This window comes from Cannabis sativa, chromosome 1 (assembly GCF_029168945.1).
Source record: "Cannabis sativa cultivar Pink pepper isolate KNU-18-1 chromosome 1, ASM2916894v1, whole genome shotgun sequence".
In the NCBI taxonomy this organism is placed as follows: domain Eukaryota; kingdom Viridiplantae; phylum Streptophyta; class Magnoliopsida; order Rosales; family Cannabaceae; genus Cannabis; species Cannabis sativa.
In genome coordinates this window covers 70,980,524-70,987,812 of record NC_083601.1, presented here as the reverse complement: position 1 = coordinate 70,987,812, position 7,289 = coordinate 70,980,524, and positions in this window count along the sequence as shown.

Below are 7,289 nucleotides of genomic sequence, written 5' to 3'. Positions count from 1 at the left end.
AAAATAACAAATTTTTGAATTTGAAAAACATTATGGTAAGTATATCTATAAAAATATCTATGTTAATTTCAAATTTATTAATTATTTAATTTGTCATATAAGATAATTTTAATATAATATTTTAAATAGAAAGATAAAGTTATCTTTTAATTTAAAATATCTTAAATATCAAAATATCCAATCTTATAATTAAATAACAAATAAATATTAAAGAAGTTAACAAATTTTTAAATCTCACCATAATAAGAAATATTTAAAATTGGAAACATTCCAAAATAAAAATATTTAAAATTGGAAAAATAAATTTTGGGAAACAATCCCATGAAAAAATTGGATTTTTGGGGAAAAAACCTCAAAAATTCGCAATGTGTAGGGAACTGCCAAGATAGGCTGCATGCAGCAACCATGATTTCCAATCTTCCAAAATTCATATCATTCTCAATTTTTATCGGAATCGAGTTCCGTAAAAAACAAAATTGCTTAATTTTTCACAAGGAATCCAAATAAAATATTTTCAAAAATTGAAAAAATATATTTCATGGAAAAATTTCGTACAACATAAACATTCATCACATAAGCACATAAACCAACATGAAACCATCCAAATCAACACAGAAACATGCAATCATCGTTTTAATTCATATTACATGAAAGTAAATCATTACCATGGCTCTGACGCCAGTTGTTGGAAATTATATTTTACCAGGATCTAGATTTACTAACAAGTATGTTGGATTAACAACCTAATATGAATTCTAAAACAATGAAAATAAACACATATAAAGTTAGAAAACCTTACAGTGGGTGCAGCGGAATAATATGACTCCTTCCGTTCAGATCTCTAGCCCTTGATTCCTTTCTGTAGCAGAGCATCACCAAGATCTGAACCTGGATCTCCTTTTCTCCTTGTTTGATGCAGAAATTCCATAGTGTTCGATACTATGATTGAGATACCACTTGATGTGTGTGGGCACTACTCATCTCACAAGGATTTCGAAAATTCTCTCTCTTTTCTCTCTTAATTTCGTGGCTGGTCATGCATGCAAGAGAAGAGAACAAGGTTGCTTTATATAGGGAGAAGGGAGAGCACAACTTTCCAAATAAAACAGTTTCCTCTTTTACTGTGTAATTGATTAACTGCCTTATTTAGTGTGATCCACCACTTTCCTATTATAGCTAGGCTTTGATTAGTAATTACATGACAATTAAAATTGAAAATAATAATTGGGAAATAAGCAAAGAGGTGCCGGCCATAGGGAGATATGGGCCTCACTTGGATTTTGCAGTTTCCTCAATTTTATTTCAATTTCTCCAGAAATGCCATTTTTCCAATTCTAATCATTTAAATGCCAAAACTAATTATTTAATAACTAAAATAGATCATTAAATAATATTCTCATTTAAAATAATTATTAATTAGACATACAAAGTCTCTTAATTAATAATTAAACCTAGAAACCCTTTTCTTTACGATTTCATCCTTAAACTGTGAGAATTCATAAAGTAGACATAGTCTAACTTTTAGAATTATAATTGATTAATTAAAATCAATTAACTGAGTCTTACAAGTAGTATGGTCTCAACTAGTATGGGGACCATGGGTCTATATAACCGAGCTTCCAATAAGTCGAACCGAATTTACCAAGTAAATTCCCTAACTTATTAATTCCTCATTGAATCCACACTTAGAACTTGGAATTGCACTCTCAGTCCTATAGAAACGCTCTATATGTTCCACGATATAGACACGTCATTAGTTATCCATTGTTATAACCCTAATGTGATCAATGATCCTCTATATAGATGATTTACACTGTACAGGGATTAAATTACCGTAACACCCTACAATGTATTTTATCCTTAAAACACTTAACCCTGTATAAATGATATTTCACCTAAGTGAAATAAGATCTCCACCATTTATCTTCATTTGGTTAAGCTCGAAGGAAATCATCCTTTACTTCTATTTGCCAAATAGAAGCTATAGATTCCATATTTATGTTCGCGCTCCCACTCAATTGCACTACCGCGTTCCCAAAATGTACGTATCACCCTGATACAAAACTAGGCTTAACTAACAAATCAAAGAACACGAGTAACACTCTTGAAATTGAGCCTAACCATATCAGGATTTCGATCATGTGATCTAGGATCAACAGGTGATATTGAATAGAATAGATACTACGGTAAATTTCAAAATCTAATTCAAAGTTCAATATCGGTCCATTCCAATGTATACTCCATACATCCGATACTGGTAAACTTTGCCAATGTCCTGGAAAGGACATAACACTTTTCCAAGGTGTAAGAATACCTATCGCTGATTATACCATGTCAGTCTAAATCCAGTGTTCTGACAAATCAGGGAATAAACTTTTGAACATATAATAAAGATTATATTCCACTGTGCTGACAACACTATAATCTTTAACCAACTCATATGTTTTGGACTTAAAAAGAATTCATACATTATATACCTATAATCATGAAATAAATCATGTGAACCATGCAACATAAAATGTTATTTCTGATCTTTATTAATAAGTAAATCTGATTATATGAAATGAGTTTTATTTAAGGCATAAAACCCAACATGAATCTCATTAAAAGATGTCTGAAGCTAATTAGTGAAGGTACAAGGAATATGCCTTCCTATAGTGAGATGGATCCCTCGCTATTAGTTGTTCAGATTCATCCAAATGTTATACTTAGTGTAAAGACCGCTTAGTTTAATTTGGAAATTAGCAGTTAATTATGTTTAATTATGAAAATTATTTATAGATATTTAAATAATTATTTATACTGTTATTTTTGAATTCTGAATGCATTTTTTTATGTCATATAGTGAAATTTCATAATTTTGCATTTTCAGTGTCCAGCATCATGGAACTCGGTGTATGGCTCAGTAGAATAACAAATTAATATTTCAGTATAGTGGGACGGTTTATTTAGACATTGGGAATGTCGGGATTAGTCGGGAATTTAAAGTTTTCCGAGAATACCCCTAAGTACCCTTTTATGCCTTTTATTGTGGAAAGGGCAAAATGGTCTTTTTGCCATTTTGTATGTTTGTCTTTTAGTGAATTTTATGTTAGTGGGAAATCAGATTTTTAAAGTTTATTTTGGCTGAAGTAATTTAATAAAACTATCATTTTATCCAATTTTATCCATTTCTCTAAAAAATCAAAGAAAAGAAGCAACTTTTGCATTTTCTCTCAAGAGCTCTCTCTCTCTCTCTTTTCGGTTTTGATTGGGGCTGCTGGGGCTTGGATTTTGCTCTGAAATTCTTGATTATTTCAGATTGTTGGTAGTGATTCAAGCTAAGAAGGTATGGTTCTTGAAAAATTCTTGGTGTTCTTGATTTGTTTGAAGAAAAATAAGTGCATGCTTGGTGATTTAATGTTGATAGCTGCTGTTGGTTGTTGTTGTTGTTTTCTATAGTTTAAAAATGTTTAATTGAATGAAATAAAATAGATTTTTATGCATGATTAGTTGATTTTAAGCAAGTGTGAAGTTTTAACTCAAAACTATGGTTTTTATGGAAATATGTTGAATCTGTTGCTCTGCGTGCTGTTGTTCTTTGCTGCTATCTTCAGAGGCTTAATTATGCATATTTGAGTAGGTTCTAGCAGGTTTTGATGCATGTGAATGGGGTTTATCGAAGCTTGAGTTTTGAACTCAAAGCTTGGAGCTTTAATGGCATTTTTTGTATTTGTGCATGAAGCTTTGTTTTATCACTTGAAAAATGTTTATTAGGGTCTAATTAGCAGGTCTGGAAAGTTTGGTTAAGTTTGGAAACGTTTTGGTTGGAGAATTTATTTTTGGTGTTTTTTGGGTAAAACCGGTTAACCGGTTTTACACTGCTTGTAAAACCGGCTACCTGGATTTTGCAGTAGGGTGAGAAACCGGTTTTTCTCAACTTGTCGTTTTGTGCTAGTTTCGGGTTTTCTGGCAGTTTGTTCTCTGCTAGTTTGGGGTATTTTTGTATATTGATACAGTAGGTTAAGTTTGGTTTTAAAACTTTTGTCCCGGTTGTGATTTAGCGTGGCACTTATCGGTGTTGTGATTTTTACAGTTTAGGAGCCTGAAATCCGCCGAGCTGATAGTTCCACTCAGGTTGACCCGCACACCTGAATTCAAAATTGAGGTAAGATTAGTATAACAGTATGCATATGTATTACATGTTTAGCGTGCATGTAGGAAGCCTGTTAGATTACATTAGATATGTATTTTGGCTTCGAACCATCCGACTGTGTCACATCGGTACAGGCTAGAGTATGACTAGCAACTGGAGTATGACCAGTGTACCGAGTATAGGCTGACACTATATCACATCGGTACAGGCTAGAGTAGGACTAGCAGCTGGAGTATGACCAGTGAACCGAGTATAGGCTGATACTATGGTTGGTGGTACTGTACTATTTGACCGTATCACATCGGTTAGGCTAGAGTATGACTAGCAGCTGGAGTATGACCAGTGAACCGAGTATAGGCTGATACTGTAACACATCGGTACAGGCTAGAGTATGACTAGCAGCTGGAGTATGACCAGTGTACCGAGTATAGGCTGTTACTTGTCAATAGTACTGTCTTATGAACGTTCGGGACTCAGTATCGTGTGGGACACGGCAGTTAGGGTTATGGTCAGGGGTATGGGCGTCTGATCATAACCTGAGATTTATGTATGTTTATGATTTATGCTTTTCTTACTGAGTCTGTCAACTCACAGTCCTATGTTTATGTGTAGGTAAGGGCAAGGCTAAGGCTTAAGAACCGTGAGAGCGAGCCGGTGAAGATTGTACATGTCGGGGCGGTTAGGCTTGGAGCGTACGATCCTCGGGAGAGCAAGGCTTTTTGTAATTAGTCGCTAGGCGACAAGTATTTTGTTTAGTCAGTAAACTTTTGTAAAATGTTTTATAATCGGGATCTCGAGTATTTTTGTATAAATATTTTATAAGTTTAATTAAAAAGCAAAAATTTTAATTGATCACGATTCCCATAAACCTCGTTGATTAGCAACGAGCTGCACAACATGTTTAAAAATCACGTAATACGCCTATGCTATTTAGGATGTTACAATTTGGTATCAGAGCCGCCAGGTTGTCTTCCGAAGATCGTCACGACATGTACAATCATCATCACCAGTTAGCTCGTTCTACGGTTCAGTAAGCTTTTATTGCTTTAGTAGCTTATTTAATTATTATGAAATAAGAAAAGCCTGATAGGAAGCATGTTAGTAGCCTGATAGTAGAATAGGCGCATGTTTTTAATTTCCAAATTAAGCAGCATTAGTAAGCTCTCGTTGGTCATGACCTGATGTGCCAACTCTGGGCTTCGAGGCTGTTCAGACTAGACGGACGCCAGGCGAAATACCAGGAGTCAGGGCAACTCGGTCGGGTAAAATCAGGGTCAAGGAGCTCGTTTCCCCCGAATGTTAGGGGCCGTGGTAGAGGTCCTAGGGGTAGGGCTCGTGGTCGGGGTGATGTTAACCCGCCACAGGCTGCCCAAGCCAATCAGGAAGCCCAGAATTGGGAAATTAGGTTTGCTGAAATGCAAGCCAGAATAGAGGAGCAAGATAATGAGATTCAAAGATTAAGACAGCAGGGTGCTCCTGCAGTGCCTGTGCCAGAAGTTCCAGTGACACCTGCCCCTGTTGTCTAGGCCGAACCAGTAGTAGCGGCGAATAGAATGGAACCCCTGTATGAAGGGTTCCGGAAGCAGGCACCCCTGGTTTTTCCTGGGAGGTTTGGATGTCATGAAAGCCAAACAGTGGCTAACAGTGATTACGAGAATAGTGAATTATATGAGTGTGATAGAGTACAATACCCAGTTTGATCGGGTGGCGAGGTTGGCCTCGGGAATTGTGCCAACCGATTCCAGTAAGAAGAAAAAAATAAAGATTCAGCTTCAGGGGTTACTTGACATATGGTTTATTTGGCCTAGTGTGTCACCCTGGGGAGCCCCGGTTTTGTTCGTCAAGAAGAAAGATGGAACTATGAGAATGTGTATCGATTACAGAGAATTAAACAAGCTAACAATGAAGAATAAATATCCACTACCTAGGATCGATGATCTTTTTGATCAACTTCAGGGGAAGACGGTCTTTTCCAAGATTGATCTCTGATCAGGTTATCATCAGTTAAGAATCTGAGAGGAGGACATTCCGAAGACAGCTTTCCGTACTAGGTATGGACATTACGAATTCTTGGTTATGTCGTTTGGACTAACCAATGCTCCTGCTGCCTTTATGGATTTAATGAATAGGGTATTCAAGGATTTCCTCGATATCTGTGTTATCATGTTTATCGACGACATCCTTGTGTACTCTCAGTCAGAAGAGGAGCATGAGTTACATCTTCAGATGGTTTTGCAGCGGCTTCGGGAACACAAGCTTTACGCCAAATTCAAGAAATGTGAATTTTGGCTATCTCAGGTTTCCTTCTTAGAGCACATTGTTAGCAAAGATGGGATCAAGGTGGATCCCGGGAAAATAGAATCCGTTAGGGATTGGCCGAGACCGAAGACAGTGACAGAAATTAGAAGCTTCTTGGGTTTAGCTGGGTATTATCGTAGGTTCGTGGAAGGGTTTTCTAAGATTTTAACACCCTTAACCGAACTTACAAAGAAGAATCAGCGATTTGTCTGGTCAGATAAGTGCGAAGCTAGTTTTCAGGAGCTGAAACAGAGATTGATTACCGCTCCACTGCTAGCTTTGCCTTCCCACAAAGAGAAAATTTGTAGTCTATTGCGATGCATCCAGACAGGGTCTGGGGTGTGTGCTAATGCAAGCCGATCGGGTTATCGCTTATGCCTTTCGTCAGTTAAAGGATTATGAACAGTGATACCCGACTCATGATCTAGAGTTGGCCGCGGTGGTCTTTGTATTGAAAATCTGGCGGCATTACCTTTATGGAGAAAGCTGTGAAATCTATAGCGACTATAAAAGTCTCAAGTATTTCTTTACTTAGAAAGAATTGAATATGAGACAAAGGCGTCGGTTGGAGTTAGTGAAAGATTACGACTGTGAGATTCTCAATCACCTTGGGAAGGCCAATGTAGTGGCCGATGCCCTGAGCAGGAAGGGTCCCAGGCAGGTAGCTAGCATGATTCAAATCTCACCTCAGTTAGCTGAAGACATGGTTAGATCCAGCATTGAGTTTGTGGTAGGTCAGCTTCACAACTTGACGCTGCAATCTGATCGGTTGGAAAGAATTAAAGCCGCTCAGATGTATGATCCAGAGTTAGTGAAAATCAGAGATAAGGTTTTGGCTGGTCAAGCCAAGGATTTC